This window comes from Balaenoptera acutorostrata, chromosome 7 (genome assembly GCF_949987535.1).
Source record: "Balaenoptera acutorostrata chromosome 7, mBalAcu1.1, whole genome shotgun sequence".
In the NCBI taxonomy this organism is placed as follows: domain Eukaryota; kingdom Metazoa; phylum Chordata; class Mammalia; order Artiodactyla; family Balaenopteridae; genus Balaenoptera; species Balaenoptera acutorostrata.
The window spans coordinates 105639037-105656652 of record NC_080070.1 but is presented as its reverse complement, the minus strand read 5'-3'; the positions used below and the strand labels follow the sequence as shown (position 1 = coordinate 105656652).

The 17616-nt window shown below is 45.3% G+C and overlaps 1 long non-coding RNA gene across 5 annotated transcripts in view; it reads left to right on the top strand.

Moving 5' to 3' along the window:
- Nucleotides 1–17616, top strand: part of LOC130708589 (uncharacterized) — an 81867-nt gene that overhangs the window by 19980 nt on the left and 44271 nt on the right. For 2 of the 5 annotated variants that reach the window (XR_009008834.1, XR_009008830.1), the window contains exons 2-3: nucleotides 3405–3548; nucleotides 5192–5373. This is a non-coding gene — a long non-coding RNA (uncharacterized LOC130708589). The remainder of the gene's footprint in view (nucleotides 1–3404; nucleotides 3549–5191; nucleotides 5374–17616) is intronic. The other 3 variants (XR_009008832.1, XR_009008833.1, XR_009008831.1) reach the window with 3 other exon arrangements.

Below are 17616 nucleotides of genomic sequence, written 5' to 3'. Positions count from 1 at the left end.
CTCACCTGGGCTTTTGGCCAAGGTGCCATTTTTGAGGGTTAACTTCTCAGGGCCTCAGTTTACTGTCTGCAGCATGGTGGAGGTGAGGGAAGAATAAGGGAAAAGCAACCCCCAGAAGGCATCAGGGGGAAGTCTCCAGGAGTCCCTCACCACCCCCATACAGCCCTGCAGCAACCCTTTCTTTGCTCTCACCCAGGAACCACAGAAGGGGAAGAAGGGAGGGAAGAGGGACACCTCCCTTTCCTCCTGTCCCAGCAACGGGCTGGCATCCTGGTGACCTGGGCTGTATAATTCTCAAGGTCTTCTCCCAACCCTTCCCTCGCCCCCCAGTTCAGGATTTCTTGGGAAGAAAAATACAAGGATAAGAAGAACCGTTCACCTCCCTTGCAGGGTGTGTATGGATTATAAGATAATTCTTCTCCTTTCCTGTGTTCTGAGTGACCCGACAACATTCCTTCATAGCAACTGCACTTTTATATGGATTAAGAACCAAATGTTGAAAACACAACAGAAAAAGGAATCTTATTGCAGTTTCCAATATCTGACCTGCCAAGAACCAGGAGCTTCAGGGAAGCTAAATCAATTACTTAAGAAGTTTCCATCTTTTCAGCTTTTCTCAAGAAAAGTTGGAGGTAGCCTCCAACCTATCTTTCCAAAAAAAAAAAGTGCACACACGGCAGTGAACGGATAACAAAGGCATTTCCACCAATTCCGCATTGGATGGGAGGGCCTGCCTAGAGATTTGCCAAGAACACCGAAGCCAACTCCAGAAAGCTTCCTGGGATTGCAGTTGAAATAGCCCTCTTGATTAGTGAACTTTCCCAGGTTAGTTAAGAAATTTGCACTGTTCCCCTGTCAGCAAACTCAATTTTTTGGAATTCAGCACTTTGAAGCAAAAAAAAAAAAAGAAAAGAAAAGATCTAAGGACATGGACTGTATTGTCTTCTTTCTAGAATCTTACTGAAAATGTGCATTTTGTCATTTTTTTATTAATTTTTATTGGAGTCTAGTTGCTTTACAATGTTGTGTTAGTTTCTACTGTGCAGCAAAGGGAATCTGCTATACGTATACATATATCCCCTCACCTTTGGATTTCCTTCCCATTTAGGTCAGCACCGAGGATTAAGTACAGTCCCCTGTGCTATACAGTCGGTTCTCATTACTTATCTATTTTATACATAGTGTCAATAGTGTATATATGTCAATCCCAATCTCCCAGTTCATCTCACCACCCCCCTTTCCCCTATTTTGTCATTTTTAAAAAGCTGCGTTCTACCCAATGCAATTCACCTAATGTTTGTCGAATGCCTGAGTGTGTCCGGTTTGTTGAACGCCTGATGTGAAAATTCAGAGATTCAGTGTGAATTCAGGAGCTCATGATGTAGAGGGGAAGGTAGCCTGCAAAGGGAGATCTGCGGAGGTACGGAATGCATGCTTCAAGGAAGGGGGTGTCTCTGTGGGGAAAAATGAGTCTGCTTCAGGGAGTCAGGACAGACTGGAGAAGAAGGATGAAGATGAATGCCCTTGGCTGGCAAGGGGAAGAAGTCATTCCCAAGCGAAGGGGCTTCCTTTGTGCCTCCAATTTTACATACTTTATCTCTGTTCATCCACACACAACAGGAGGGTTTCAGGTCTTACAGAATTAGTCTTTCCATGTTATGAGTGAGGAAACCGAGGCAACGAGAGACAGTTACGTGTCCAGGGTAACAAAACCGTAAACCACGGTTTGCACAGGTGTCTGAGTCACAGTCTGGGAGTTAGATCTAGATGGAGGCCAACAGGCTTTGGTCAGAGGTGAAGGGAATGAATTCTGCTCTGAATACGTCAAGCTCGAGGTACACGTGGGAATAGATTAGCTAGAAATAAGGACCTGGGATTGGAAGAGAGTTGGGGGTGAGATTCGGGATCATGGGCAGGTTGGTGACAGCTGGGGTACGTGTGAGAGTGAGTGAGATTGTCCCGGGCAGGCATGTGGTGAGAAAAGCAGCTGTAGATAGAACCCCAGGGCAACAGGAAGAGCCCGAAGATGGACAGAGAAAATGGGGGAGCGGCTGAAGCAGAAAAAAGAGAGGCAAAGCCATGGAAACCAAGACAGAGGAGAGTCTTCGGGAATGAACAGGGCCAGCAAATGCCATAAATGCTGCCAAGAGCTTACACGGGATGACAGCAGCCATTCGATTTGGCACTTGGAAGGTTATCGGGGACTTTAGTGGCAGGACTTTCAGTAGAGTACCAAGGGAAGAAGACAGGTGAGGACCTGGCAAGGAGGAAAGTGGGACAAGAAAGCAAAACTGGTTCTGCGCCATTTGTGGGTCTCTTTCAAGGTGGAGGAATTTTAAGAAGAAAGTTGGTGCGCAGAAGGCAGGCTGTCAGCGAAGAAGAAGGGGTTCTGGGATAAAGTAGAGGCCGAAGGTTTGAGAAGGAACAGAACCCCAAAGGGAATGGTGTAGAAGTCAGCCTTGGAGAGGTAAGAGGTGATGCAGGCAAGGGTGAAAGGCACTCAGGGAACAGCCCTGCCTGCTGCGAAGCTGGTGGCGGGAGCCTATGATGAGAAGGAGGAATCTTTACCTTTGTGTGTGTGTGTGTGTGTGTATGGCAGCGCCGCGCGGCACGTGGGATCTCAGTTCCCCGACCAGGGGTGGAACCCGCACTGCCTGCAGTGGCAGGGCGGAGTCTTACCCACTGGACTCCCAGGGAAGTCCCAGAGAAGGAAGAGTCTTACAGGGCCAGCGAGGCATGGCGCTCCTGAGGAAGATGGGACTTACAGGAATGAAGAAGTGCAGAGGGAGGCTGTCAGAGGCAGGTGTGATCGAGGAAGAACAACATCTGGTGTCCTGATAGCCATGGGGGAGACAGCGAAATGCCAGCAGAGACAGAGAAGTGAGTTTCCGTGCCAATCAATGTGGGATGCTCCCGCCGGAAACGCCAAGTAACTAAGCACACTTTACGTTATACCCAGTATCCTCCGTGGATGAAGACAGGAATGTGCACGCTAAGAAAAACAATTAAAGTAGATAATTTTTCCAGACACATTCTATGTGCCCAGTACTATGTTAATAGCTTTTTAAATTTTCCCAGTATGAATTGTTGTGGATGTTACCTCCAGTTTACAAATAAGGAACCTGAGGGTTTGTTAAGAAACTTGCCTCAGATCATCAAACTGGTTTGTCAGAACCAGATTTAGAACCCAGGTCTGTCTGCCTCATAACAGCACACTCTTAAATATTACTTTTTTCCTGACGTAGAGAGATTCCTAATATACATTGTCATAAAAGGTTCGATATTTACAAAAACTTTCTAGAAAGGGGCTTTAATGTGATTACCCTCCTGGTGAGGTGGACATGAGCTGTTCATCCATCCCTTGTTTGCCCCCACACTCATTCATTCATTCATTCATTCCACAGACATGTATTTCTTTGAGCATCTATAATGAGCCTGGCATCAGGCAAGTCAGCAAAGATCCCCGTGTGAAGGAGACCTGATTCCTCCCTGGAGGAGCTTTCAGCCTCAGAGCAAACATGTACCACAAAGATGTCCACTTCTCTATGGTAGGTGGCGTGCGGGAAGACGGTGTGGGCACCCAGGGGCACCGAGGGCAAAAGGTTGCCCTTCCTGAAGGTCAGAAAAGACTCAAAGAGGAAGTGGCCAGATCTGAGTGTCAGTGGTGAGTTGGTGTTGTGTGGACTCCCCTTGGGGCTGGGAGCGGGAGCAGGGCAGGCAGGGGCGGTCCTGTGAGGGGAGGCTCAGGGCCAGGAACAGTGTAGCGTGTGGGGCCACAGAAAGCCCAAGTGGCTAGAGTGAGTTCTCAAGCATCAAGAAGCTGCCCTCTTCCTGATTTTTTGATATACCAGCATGCACCTGCATAATTATCTGAGGGATATATTTATCTATGCCAACTCTTTAAAAATAATCTAGCTTCGAATTTAAAAAATACACAAAATTGCTGTTTTGATCAGTGGTTATTTATTCCTTTGTAAGATGTTAAAATAAAAAAATATCCATTGGTATATCTTACAAATCACCTGTCGTGTGCATAATAAAGTGTGAACCCCCTTTGAGAGCATAGAGATGAGAGTCCAGATTGGGGGGGGTCTTCAACTTTTGGGGCTCACACAGCACTTGGAGAGTATAATGGAAACGATGGAACCTCTCTATGTAACCCTGTGGGTACTAGCACACACCCTCATGTGTGGTATTTTGCATGTTATTTAAGAAAGTAGCGGGGGACTTCCCTGGAGGTCCAGTGGTTAAGACTTTGCCTTCCAATCAATGCAGGGGGTGTGAGTTCAATCCTTGGTCGGGGAGCTAAGATCCCACATGACTTGCGGTCAAAAAACCAAAACATAAAACAGAAGCAATATTGCAAGAAATGCAATAAAGACTTTAAAAATTGTCCACACACAAAAAAAATCTTAAAGAAAAAAAAGAAGAAGGGAGGGGGGGCAGTGGTTCCTGGATGAGAGGTCGGGGTACCCTGCTGTAGGAGTAGGCAGGATGCAATATGAATGGTTGTGTTAAAGCCTGAAAGAGCAAAGCTGAACCCACCTGCTCTTCCTCTTATTTGGATGCCAGGAGGCCACCTGGTTGCACTCAATAGCCAGAGGTATCATTTCAGAAACTTTGTCGTCTCAGCAACAGGAAAACGGCAGCCTTAAGAGGTCCAGGCAAAACTGCTGTATAGTGCAGGGTTCCCAGCTCGGTGCTCTGTGGTGACTTAGATGGATGGGATGGGGGAGGGAGGGAGGTGCAAGAGGGAGGGGAGATACGTATACATACAGCTGATTCACTTCATTGTACAGCAGAAACTAACACAACATTGTAAAGCAACTATACCCCAATTTAAAAAAAAAATGCAAAATCAGACTCGGCCTGTGTAGATGGGGACTTCAGCCCTCTACTGGCTGAAGGGAAAGACTGAGTTAGCCCAGCAGGCAGCTCGTGGCAAAAAAAAAAGCAAGCCACTGAGGTGCAGAAGCAGGGCCACTGCCCCCAGGCATGAGCAGGGAGGTAGGGGCTTGGCAAGCCGAGCTGAGAGGGTGGGAGAGGGAAACTGCCGCCACCAACCAGGAGCAGAGCCACGCTATTCAGTCTCTTAGCTCCGTGGCTGTGGCCGGGGCCCCGTTAAGTGATGCCCCCCAGCATCCACAGAGAGAGGGCCAGACAACAAGTAACGCTTGTCTTCCGCTGGCAGAACAAGTCCACTAACCGGCCACTCTGCCTCCCCCAAAAGGCCAGAAGAAGGGCAGACGGAAGGAAGAAGGAAGAAAGAAAAGCAGCGAAGAAGGATCGATGGACACGCGGAAGAATGTCTGCTGCTTCAAATGTGGCACCGTTTAAGCTCCCAACGCGGGAGCCAAGAGCTCCTGTTAAATGGTGAGTCAACAAAAAGGTCAGCTCGTCCAGGGACCCAATTACCCTCCACTTGGTGCCCAGGAAGGCCCAATTAATCCTCATTAGCTTGGCTTCGGTGGGGCCCTGAGCGCTCTGGCCCCTCCAGCTCCAGCCCGGGTTGTGGTCCTGGGTCCAAGCACCCCACTGTGAACCTTGTTTTCTCAAAGCTCACACTCGGCTTAAAACTCTTGCTGGTTTGACCCAAGAAAAAAGAGCCTGTGGCCCAGAGGTAATGAACTGTTCTCTCTAAGTCTGTCTCATCTTTCTCTAAAATAAGAATTGTTGACTGCACAAATATGACACGAATCAAGACACGCCACACCCCCCTCTCCCTTGCATACACTTACACACTCAGTCTCCTGAATGCACATGATTTGATTCTGAGTGAGAAGCTGGACCCTGTCAATATAGCCTAATTTAAATGCTTTAAGCAAAATGAAGAGTATCATTAAATTGCTTCTGCCTTTTGTGTTCTATTGGTTTAACACCTATGATAATAAGTTTGCAGCCCTTAAGCTAAGCAGACAATTCGGTACTAACATCCTGCCCCTGGAAGGTACAAGGACAGGATTGACAGGTCCAAACCTCTGCGGGGATGGACACTTTGTCTTCTGACAATTTCATCCTTTCATTTTAGTATTATCATTCCTCCTCCCTCCTGCCAATTTTCTTTTCCCACATTCCTTATCCGCAACCCCCAGCCGTGCCCCGGCCCTGGCTCGATTTCAGTTTCCTGTTCCTCAAACCTTGCTCTCGGGTGGGGACCAGCTCATTCACACAGAGCCACCTCAGGCCCATCATGGGTCAGAGTTCCCTAAAGTCTGATCCAGGGACCACCTGCAGCTGAAACACGTGGTGCGTGTCAACAGTTTAAATCCTGGGCTCCACTCACTGAATCACAATTTCCAGGAGTGGGAAATCGAAATAAGCATTTTAATTGTTTCCCAGGTTATTCCTCTGCGTACACACACACACACATACACACACATGAAAAAACCGCTAAGATACAGCATTTGGCCTCCCAGGGCTATACGAGAAGTTTGTAAATCATACAGACTTGGCAATTCCAGGACAAGGAATGCGCTAAGAGTTGGTCTCAGCTGGGAGATGTACGCACATGTGTGGATAATAGAGTTCCTGCTGTGTATGTGAGCTTCTCACGTCCAGTTCTCCACAAAAGGGCAACTGGAGAAGTTCAAGTGGCCATACCTCATCGCCCAAAGGCCAAAAGAGGGAGCTAGTATGGTAAGAGTGAAAGGGGGAAGGAATGCTGGCAAAGGGAGATGCGATAGGAAGGATGAGGGGGAAAAGGTTTGTACTTGTTGATCTGATTTCCTGCAACTTCTGAACATGTATTAGTAGGATGTCCCCACCGTAGTGGGATTAAATGGGCCTTGAGTATTGAATGACTAGACGTTGGGGCCCTGCTCATTTCCTTTGCCCCATGTACATTAGGCCACACAAAATAGGAGCTCAAATCTGGGACTTCCTCCCCTCCCCCATTCAAATGCACTCACTTCAGGAGCCTGGAGATGAAGCCTTGGGTCATTTAGAAATTGGGTTCTTTACGGAACACAAATCAGTCTGCTGTGGCTTAACCAGTTTCTTTTTTAATTTTTATTTATTTATTTATTTATTTATGGCTGTGTTGGGTCTTCGTTTCTGTGCGAGGGCTTTTTCTAGTTGCGGCAAGTGGGGGCCACTCTTCATCGCGGTGCGCGGGCCTCTCACTATCGCGGCCTCTCTTGTTGCGGAGCACAGGCTCCAGACGCGCAGGCTCAGTAGTTGTGGCGCACGGGCTTAGTTGCTCCGCGGCATGTGGGATCTTCCCAGACCAGGGCTCGAACCCGTGTCCCCTGCATTGGCAGGCAGATTCTCAACCACTGCGCCACCAGGGAAGCCCTTAACCAGTTTCTTTTCCTCATTCGATGATACAGCTGCAGGTAGGGGCTGCCACATTTTTAAAATCCAAGGCTCCTTCTGTCTTTCTGACCTGCCTTCCTTGGAATGCAGCCTCATCCTCACCTTCCCTCTGTGTTCCAGGCCCAAAGAGGAAAAGGGAAAGCACAAGGAGGAAAGGTGCCACTTCTGTCAGGAAAACCCAACTTCCCCTGAATCCCCAGAAATCTTTTGCTTCTCACTGGTGATAACTGCCTGCGATAGCCACCTCAGCTGCAAGGGAATGTGATGAAGGTAGCTCTTATTTTAAAAATCTGGAACATTGTCTCCTTGAATAATATTGGGATGCTTTAGTAAGGAAGAAAAGACACCTGGGTACGGAGGAGGTAAGGAGTGTGTGCCCCACACCTAGAGACACAGCTTATCTGGGGAAGATGACTCTTCTCTGATGTGTATTTGCTTGTCCTCACAGCTGTGACCTGAATAGCAGGAATACTAAGCTCCTTCCCTCTTTACATAATCCCCCAGCTTTTAACATGTGCCTCAAGCTTCTTGAGCCTAATTTTAGGTTCATTCAATTTGTTCTTTGGTTGAGACCCTACTTGGTGTCAGGCTTAAGGCCTCACCCGGTGGGCACGATGGGGTGAAGCTGTCTTCTGCTGTCATGCAGCTTGCATCGCAGCAGAGGGAGGGAGACACAGGACAGGTGGGTACAACACAGAGAGAGCAGAGCTGTGACAAGGGAAGTGAATGGTGCAGTGGGGACACACAATATGGCGGGACATTCAACCCATGGGGGGTGAGGGTAGTAAAGAGGGTAATGGAGATGAGAGGGTGGATTTTTCTAGGCGGAATGGCCAGCATCTTCTAAAGGATGTAGGGGACGAATACTGGTCTTCTGGAAACTTTTGAAGTTCAGAATGTCTGAAATATAGCCTGCAATGCAAGGGCAGGCAGTCAGGCGAGAGGCAGGCAAGGGTTAGATCATGGTGACCTTGTTGGGGCAGCATGCAGATCCGATAAAGGGCTTGAAGCAGAAGTCACAGATGGTCACAGAAGGTCACACTGCAATCTCTCTCAATTCTGGTAGCCTGTCTGGGAAGGACTGTTTTCACTGCCTTTAATCAGTCAGTTCAGATAACTCCATTCTAAATGGTTTCCATCTTATTTGGTGAAATAACTGGGTGGAGAACAGATGATTTTGTTTTTCAGTCTTTTATGGTAGGTACCGTGTAGACTCAGCTTCTAAAATTTATGAATCAGAGAGACCAGATCACACTGCTAGTGTGCTCTCTGGCCTGTGACATCTAAAGCCACGTCACTGAGCCATCGAGACTTAGCATAAACTGTTGGCCTAGGACCTACTGTCGTGTTAAGAATCCTCCCCTGCAAGCCAGCACTACAGCACTCCCCGACTACCTCCTTCCCTTCCCCTCTCCAGCCGCTCCCAAGCCCCTCCCACAACTCGGTAGGCAACTAGCTACTTCCAGCCAATGAAGACTCACCTTGGAATTAACCCAGTTTCTCTTCTGATCATAAGTGCAGAGCCCAAACAGAAATGTCAGCATACGTTCAGAAATTCTTCTATGTGATGGACCTAGGATGGAAATCAGGGTGGTATTGAAAATCCTTAGATACTGAGTGAAGATACAAACAGAACAGCATCTGGAAACCTACTTTTCTGAATTTCTCAGCAGGAAAAAAAAATGAAGGGAGAGATGGGAGGAGAGAGTAAAGCGTGCCAGGAAATAAAGCAGGTATTTATTGGCTGCTTTGTCCTTTGTAACCATCACCTTCACACACACACCCCAGCCTTTACGTTTGCACTCGTCCAACAGATGAGCGATCTGGAGTTCAGAGAGGTTAAATGAAATCCTAAAGGATGAAGGCCCACGTCGCCCACATCATCCGCCCCCTCAAATGAGAAAGGCTTTATAATGAAAACCCAATTTGTGTACTCTCTAAGAAAACCAAGTAGGAGCAGAAGACCTCAAATCAATCTGAAGATCCTAATAATGAAAAAACAGTCTTCACAAAACTTATGTTCACACAAAAGCCTGCAAAAGTATCTATGGCAGCTTTATTCATAATTGCCAAAAATTGGTAGCAACCGAGATATCCTGTAATAGGTGGATGGCTCAACTGTGGTCCAACCATGCAGTGGAGTGTTATTCAGAAATAAAAGGAAATGAGTCATCAAGTCATGCAAAGACATGGAAGAACCTTAAATGCATATTACTAAGTGAAAGAAGCCAGTGCAAAAAGGGTACAATCTATATGAGTAACGATATGACATTCTGCAAAAGGCAAAACTATAGAGACAGGAAAAAGATCAGTGGTTGTTAGGAGTTGGGTGGAGGGATGAATAGGTGGAACACGGGATTTTTAGGGCAGTGAAATCACTCTGTACGACACTGTAATGATGGATACGTGACAGCAGACATTTGTCAAGACCCAAAGAATGCCCAACACGAGAGTGAACCCTAATGTCATTTTTGGACTTCAGTTAATAACAGTGTATCAACGTTGGTTCGTCAGTTATCATAAATGTCCCACATGTCAATAACAGGAGAAACTGGGATGGGGGAGAGAGTACATAGGAAGTCTGTGTACTTTCGGTGCAATTTTTCTGAAAACCTAAAACTTCTCTGAAAAACAAAGTCTATTCAAAAAAAGTCTCTGGTATGAGCTTTTCCTGGAAGGAAGACACAGGAGCTTCAGATGCTCGTGGTGGACCTGGCAGAGGCAGGGGCTTCACAAGCTAAGGGACAGTTTCATGGACGTCCATTCACTCAGTCGCAGCCTAACACTGCTTACTCAGGAGGGTCGATAGGTCCCCTGCAGAATCTGGAGGTAAGCTTTCCCCTCTGACTTGGGGGCGTTCTAACCTGTGACTAGGAATTTTCAAGGAGACATGACCCCATTGTCTGTGCAAACAAACAGCACTATCCTCGTAAGTGTCACATTTTGAGTGAGGTGACTCATGCTCACGTCAGAGTCTCCAGGTGACCGGGTTTTCAGGTCACCACATGGCATGGAAGCTGGCTGGCTGGCTGAGGAGTCTTCATGGGGGCTCCCACACCTCTGGGGACCCCAGGGGAGGAGGGCAAGAGGAAAGGCTGGCAGAAACGGGCTGCAAACAATCAGAAAAGCTAACCCTTTGATCCACTGTCTGAGAGACATGCGGAAAATGTGACTGTGGTGCTGCTGTGTCCTCCGAGCATAGCCTCTTCCCTGGGGACACGCTAAGAAGAGCACAGGCTGCCATTGCTGAGGACTGAACAGTCAGCACTTCAGTAAGCCCACAGGGGAGGCACGAGTGACACCCCGGTGTTAGAGGTGAGGAGACCTGGGCTCACAGAGCTGAAGGGACAGGCCTAAAGCACCCACCTGGGCTCACAGAGCTGAAGGGACAGGCCTAAGGCACCCACCTGGGCTCACAGAGCTGAAGGGAAAGGCCTAAGACACCCACCTGGGCTCACAGAGCTGAAGGGGCAGGTCTAAGGCACCCACCTGGGCTCACAGAGCTGAAGGGAAAGGCCTAAGACACCCACCTGGGCTCACAGAGGTGAAGGGGCAGGTCTAAGACACCCACCTGGGCTCACAGAGGTGAAGGGGCAGGTCTAAGTCACCCAGCCAGAGCACACTGGGTGCCCGTCTCCAGAGCTGGAGAGCTGAGTGGATTAGACACACTGATTTCCGCATTAGTAACCCAGGATGGCCCGTGATGAGTTTAGTCCTCTCGGGGATTATTTAGTTAGTGTTCAACAGAAACAGGAAATCCTAATGCTTTTCTTTTTTTGAGGCCTTTCTTAGACCTCCTCTGCTTCCTTTGTTCCAGGCTAGTTTTCCCCACATATCTAGGCTCTCAGCCTCAGAAGAACGAAAGCTTATCTCCTTTCTCTTGGCTTCTAGGTCTACTGCTGTAACATAGGTACCCTCCACACTGAACTTAGGGGGAGGAGAAAGGGTCCAGACATGCGAGGCCCCTGCCTGACTGCCTGGCAGCCTGTGCCCTAAGCATCCACCAAAGGCTCCCCGAGTGCCGGGTTCAGAGCTAAGCTTTTTTTTTTTTTTTTTAAGTATTTTGTTTTATTTATTTATTTATGGCTGTGTTGGGTCTTCGTTTCTGTGCGAGGGCTTTCTCCAGTTGCGGCAAGTGGGGGCCACTCCTCATCGCGGTGCGCGGGCCTCTCACTGTCGCGGCCTCTCTTGTTGCGGAGCACAGGCTCCAGACGCGCAGGGTCAGTAATTGTGCCTCACGGGCCCAGTTGCTCCGCGGCATGTGGGATCTTCCCAGACCAGGGCTCGAACCCATGTCCCCTGCATTGGCAGGCGGATTCTCAACCACTGTGCCACCAGGGAAGCCCAGAGCTAAGCATTTTTCATGCAGGATCTCATCTCATCCCTGAAACCTTATGATGAAGATCCCAATATCACCCCCATTTCCACAGATGTGGAAAGCGAGACTTGGAGAGGTGAACTGCCTTGCAAAGCGGCAGAAAGCGTGGCAGCACTGAGGTGACAACTACGCTGCTCCAGACTCTTTTTTTTTCAATCTGCCTTTTTTTAGACTTTTTATTTTCTATTGGAGTGTAGTTGATTCACAGTGTCATGTTAGTTTCAGGTGTACAGCAGCGTGATTCAGTGATACATATACACGTTCCAGATGCTTGAGTCCCACAGGTGATAATGTGTATCTACTCAGCGCAAGCAGACCAAGGAGGAATGTCAGTCTTTCATATCGCAGACTCTCTGTGGTCTTTAGATGACATTAAAAAAATCAAATATGTCCCTGTTATGTCTATTTTCTTCTAATGTTTTCCCAGTGGGAGTTCGAGACGTCTCCACGGGAGACAACTGCATTATATTCCCCAGGAGCCCCGCGGCATGTCAAGAGTGCCGTTACCATTGCCCTGAATACCCCTGATTCCCTCATAACCACAGAGCACAGTGTGTGCAAAACGCACAGACAAACTTCCTGTATATTTGTCCCCTCCATTCCAGGCATGCTTCTTGTACCACAGAATGTTATGTATACCCAGGAAGTAATGAGTCTGCAAAGGGGAACTCCCCCTCCCCCCAATATAATACAAGCTTCAAACCTAGGCAGCCGCAAGGCGGGATTAGCATTTTTCTGCTCGGGAACACGACGGAGCCACCAAGACCAGGAGCACCAAAGCCCTGGGCCCGTCCTCAGCCCTGCCGCGGGAGAGGTCTTCCTTCTAGAACTGGTCCCTCCACCCATGGCACCCAGAGCCATCCTTCCCTCCTTTCCCTGGGATTCTTGCCTTAAAATTCCCCGAGAAGTCTATGGAAAGCGATGGCAAAGGATGAAGCCTGGAGATTTTTAGAGGACCAGCCCTTTAAGGCCCTAGGTGGAAGGCCTGAACTTCTTTTTCCAGAATTGCTTCATCTTCCAAAAGTGAATTTCTGCTGGGTTCTAGAAATAATATTGATCTTTTAAAAATAAAAACACTTTTCAAGTATAAAACCTAAGGATCAGATACTCAATATCTATGAAAGCCAGCATTAGGAAGGTGCCTTTGACATGGATACGGACTGTACCAGACTTTCCGCCTAGGTGTGTGTGTTGATGCTGTGTAAATACAATCAGATCGTGTTTACCTAAATACGCCCCAAATAATCACTTCTGAAATACCATAACTGTATTTCTTCTTCGACTTTTACTTCAAGTTCTTGTCGTGAGTTTCACTGAAGACAGACAGAATTAGCACGTCAGAATCAAATTGAATGTGGGCTTTTGCCCCAGACACCAAAGTCTCCCAGGGCTCCATGGCTGAAGGGCAGCTTTTCTCCGAACCCTCTTTAGTGCTGCAGAGACGGATCTGAAAGGTCAGAGCTGTAAAATGGAGGCAGCCAGTGCAGAGACCTGGCAAGTAATGTAAACGGGAGATGCCATGTGAGTGTCAGGAGCGGTGGTGACCAGGAGGGGAACTAAGGCCTTTAGACACAGGCCGTCACCACTCTGTTGGTGCCACGAGCTGGATCGGCCACGTGATATGAAGGGCCCGGTGCAAAATGAAAATGCAGGGGCCTTTGTGAAGACAGCAACAGCGGAGCATGAAACCAAGCACGGGGCCCTTCTCAGTGCGGGACGGAGTGTGACCACGCAGGTCAGGGGGCCCAGGAAGCCAGCCCTGGCCACACGGGTATGTCAGGCCAAGTTGACAAGAGCAGCGCACAGACACGAGAGCTTGCTCGCTTCTTGAGACCTTTAAACCCAGATGAAGGCCCAGCAGGGATGTTGTAGGAGGTGGCCTGGCCTGCTGAGGGGTCAGCACTCAAGGGCCCCATCCTCTGCTGCCTTTCTTGGGGTCCACCCCTCCACCACTACCACCTGCTGCCAGACTTACAAATGCAAACCTGTTCAGAGAGCCTGAGCTCAGCTGCACCTGAGTCTTTGATAACCTGGCAAGGAACTTTTCCAAAAGCTGCGGGCACATAGGTAGACTCAGGGTAGAGACCTAATACATCTTCCTTTCTCGTCCTTCCATTTTAAAACAGAATGGATGTCTTTCTTACAACCATATTGTTAAATGTTTTCACCTTTTTTTATAACTCATAGTATATTTAACTTTTTGTTTATTTTATAATTTATTAATGTTTCATTTTAAAATTTTTATGCATTGATTCTCTTAAACATGCAAAAGAATTACATTTCAAACAGAATATACAGACCTCCAAGTATATTTAACCTTAGATTGAATAAATGCTGGCATTTGACCTATTTCTTTCAGATCCGTATCTTCGTTTTAAGAAGGAAATCTTGCAGATATATTTGAAATGCTCCATATACTCCTTTCTCTTTTACCCAGAATTAACCACAGTCTTGAAGTTTTTATAACTTTCCCATCAAAGGTTTTATGTTTTGACACTTAAGCAGATGTATAGTATTATTTTCTTTTTGTTTAATTTACCAAAATCTTATATTTGCAAGTTGTTTTGTTATTCCCTCCACGTAGAATATGTTGATACAGTAGATCAAGGAGTATTCATTTTAACTGCTGTTTAGTAAGCCCCTATATATATGAAGGATAATTTATTGATGCCTCATGTATGAGTCTTCCTGTTTCCTTCTGATTTTTTGTTGTTGTGAACAATGTGCAGTGAGGGTCCTGCTATTTGGGTCTTCGTGCGAGCAGGTACATTTCTCAAGGATCTGTATCTAGCGGTAGAGTCTGAACATCTGCAAGTTGGGAGCAGCTTGGTGATATCCATCAGGGGCTGTTCCCATTTACTCCCCACATCAGATCTGAGAGTTCCCAAACCTCACATCCTCACCCACACTTGTTATGATGAGACATTATTTTTTGTCCAGCCAGTGGGTGTGAAGAGACACTTCATTGCTGATTGAATCTCCATTTCCCTGTCACTGATGGGATTGATATGTATTTCCATATGTTTATTGGTCACTAGGGTTTTCTCTTCTGCTAAACACTTATTTATATCCTTTGTCACTTTTTTAAGAAGTGGATTGTTTTCTCTCTTTTACTACTGTGAGGGAGTTCTTTATATTCTGAATATGGATTCTTTGTTGGTTGTAAGTGTAGCAAATATCTTTTCGTGGTCTGTGGTTTGCTTTTTCACTTTAGATTGCCTTGTGTTATACAGAGGATTTTAATTTGAGTGTCACTAAATGTATCATTCTTTGTTTTTTGTGGTTTATGTGTCTTGTTTAGGGAATTCTTCTCTAATGCATGTGTGTAAAGATACTCTCCAATGTGTTCTTTTGTTTAAACTTAACTTCATAATTTTATATGGATTATTAAGTCTTTGTCCATAAGCATGTATTTTTTTTAAAAATTGTGGTAAAGTACACATAAGAGAAAATTTAACATCTCTCCAATATAGTCTTGGAAATATTTCAAAATTTGCTCTCCATATTTATGTCTTTAATCCTCCTGGAATGTAATTTTCTGTATTACAGAAATAGGTAATATTTCTATTAGGTAGGATGTAATATTTCTGAGTTAGTATTTCTAACATTTTTTTTTTCCAAATGGAGTTTTCTCAGGATCATCTATTTAATAGCACATTCTGTCTCCACTTACTTGTAATGCCATTTCTGTCATATATCAATTTCACGTATGTGTATGTTGCCTTTCATTGGTCAACTTGTCTGTTTCTTCACTAATACCCTGCTGTTTTAATTGTCATAACTTGATCATGATTACTGATACCAAATAAGGCAAGTTCATCTTTGTATTGTTAGGATGTTTTGGGCTGCACTAATACTGGCATAAGAAATGGGGTTTTATAAAATGCCATATAATAAGTTCGAAGAAAAATGGCTAGTGCTACTTCCAACCATCACTTTCTCATGAAGTCCCATTCAAAGACAGAACGAGGGGTGGAGGCTTAAAAGGCATCCCTTGATTTTTATTAGGAAAAAACTATCCTTTCCCAGAAGCCCTGGTAGGGATTGCGCTTTACATGCCATTGCTCAGTTGCAGGTGAAATAGACAGCCATCCACCTGTGCCTGGCAAAGAGAAATAGGATTGCAATAATCGACGTATTATTGTGGCTTTGTCCATCTCTCCTTGTAATTCTGTTGTCCATTTTGACTTCATATATTTTGGGGCTATGCCGTTAGAACTTTAAAGATTCAGGATGATTATCTTCCTGGCAGATTGTTCCTTTTATTCTGATATAAGAATATATTTTCTATTTTTCTTCTTTTCCCTTAATAATTCTTTGTTGTCTTAAAGACTATTTTACCTAACATTAATATTGATATGCTGGTTTTCTTTTGATTAATGCTTCCCTCTATCGCTTGTCTCATCTCTTTACTTTCAAAATATAGTTCTTTACATTTTACATCTTTCTCTCACATATATCAGTGAGGATGGGTTATGTTATGCTGTGGTAATAAACAGTTCTAACATTTCAACAGCTTAAAACAACAAAGATTTATCTCCCTCTTTCAAGCTGCAAGTCTCACAAGGCACCATGGGGAGCTCTGTTCCATTTCATCCTTCCCCTGGGGTTCAGAGCAGTCACTCTCCTAATCGATGCTAATGGTTGTAGCAGAAGAAGGGGGGAAAGTGATACGTCACGCACTGGATGTGAAGGTTTCCACCCCAGTGTGGCACACATCCCTCCAGCATACGCTTTACAGGTCGTAACCAACACCTTCCTCTCATTCCTGGGGAGCAGGCAAGTGAGATCCAAACCATGAGTTCAGAATGAGAGTAAGAAATATTTAGTGAACAGCATTAATAACTATCATAAGTTGTATTTGAACTGTTAAAATTCAGTTTGAGAGGCTGTATCAGTTGGTAAGTTTATTTATATTTACCATGAATGCTGATCTATGGGACGATTTGTGTTTTCTATTTATTTCCCTTGCCTTTACTTTTTCTTGTACTTTTCCTTTCCTCTCATCTATTGGGGTTAAAAAAATACATATTCTATTTCTATGTTTATAGCTTTATCTTAACATTTTAATAAGTATATTTAATGCGGCAAATTAATATTTTTACTTTTGTCCCAAACATTACAAGGAACTCAAAATACAGTAGTTGTAGGGAGCATCCCCCGTCCTCTGTGGTGTTATTTCCTAGCATTTTAGTTCCACCTTGCTTTTTAAGTCTCTCTCAAAATTGTTTTTAAAAATATTTTTAACAGTCAGTACTGTTTAGACTTTCCTCCCATATTAACAGTCATTTGCTCACCACTGCTTTTTTGCATCCTCTGCCTCGTTCCAGGGTTAATTTTCTTCCAATTTGATCACACTCTTTGATAGTTATCTCATCAAACATCTTTAAAGAAATAAGTCCCGCTCATTGTTTGTCAGAAAATGTCTTCATTTTGCCTTTTTTCTTGAATAGAACTTTAGCTACTTGTAGAATCCTACAATGACAGTTGTTTGCAACATAAGGTTATTTAGCTCTTTGAAGATATTATCCCATGGTCTTCAGATCTTTATTTTTGGTGATAAGAAGTTCATCATCAGTCTAATTATCATTCTTTTATTTAAAATATCTTTTTTATTTTCTAGCTATTCTTAAGACCTTCTCCTTGTCTTTGCTGTTCCATAGCTCCACTACAATGTGTCTAAGTGAGGATTTTGTTTTAATCTATCCTGCTTAGGATTCACTGGGATTCCTACATCTGAGAATTGATGTGTTTAACAAATTCTGGGAAATCCTCTGCCATCCTTTTGAATGTTGCCTCTCTTCACTCTATTTTTTCTTTGTGAAAGTTTATTTTTATTTTTAAAAAATTTTTCACATTCTAATATTTTATTTTATTTTTATTTTTAATTTTTGGCCATGTCGCACGGCATGTGGGATCTTAGT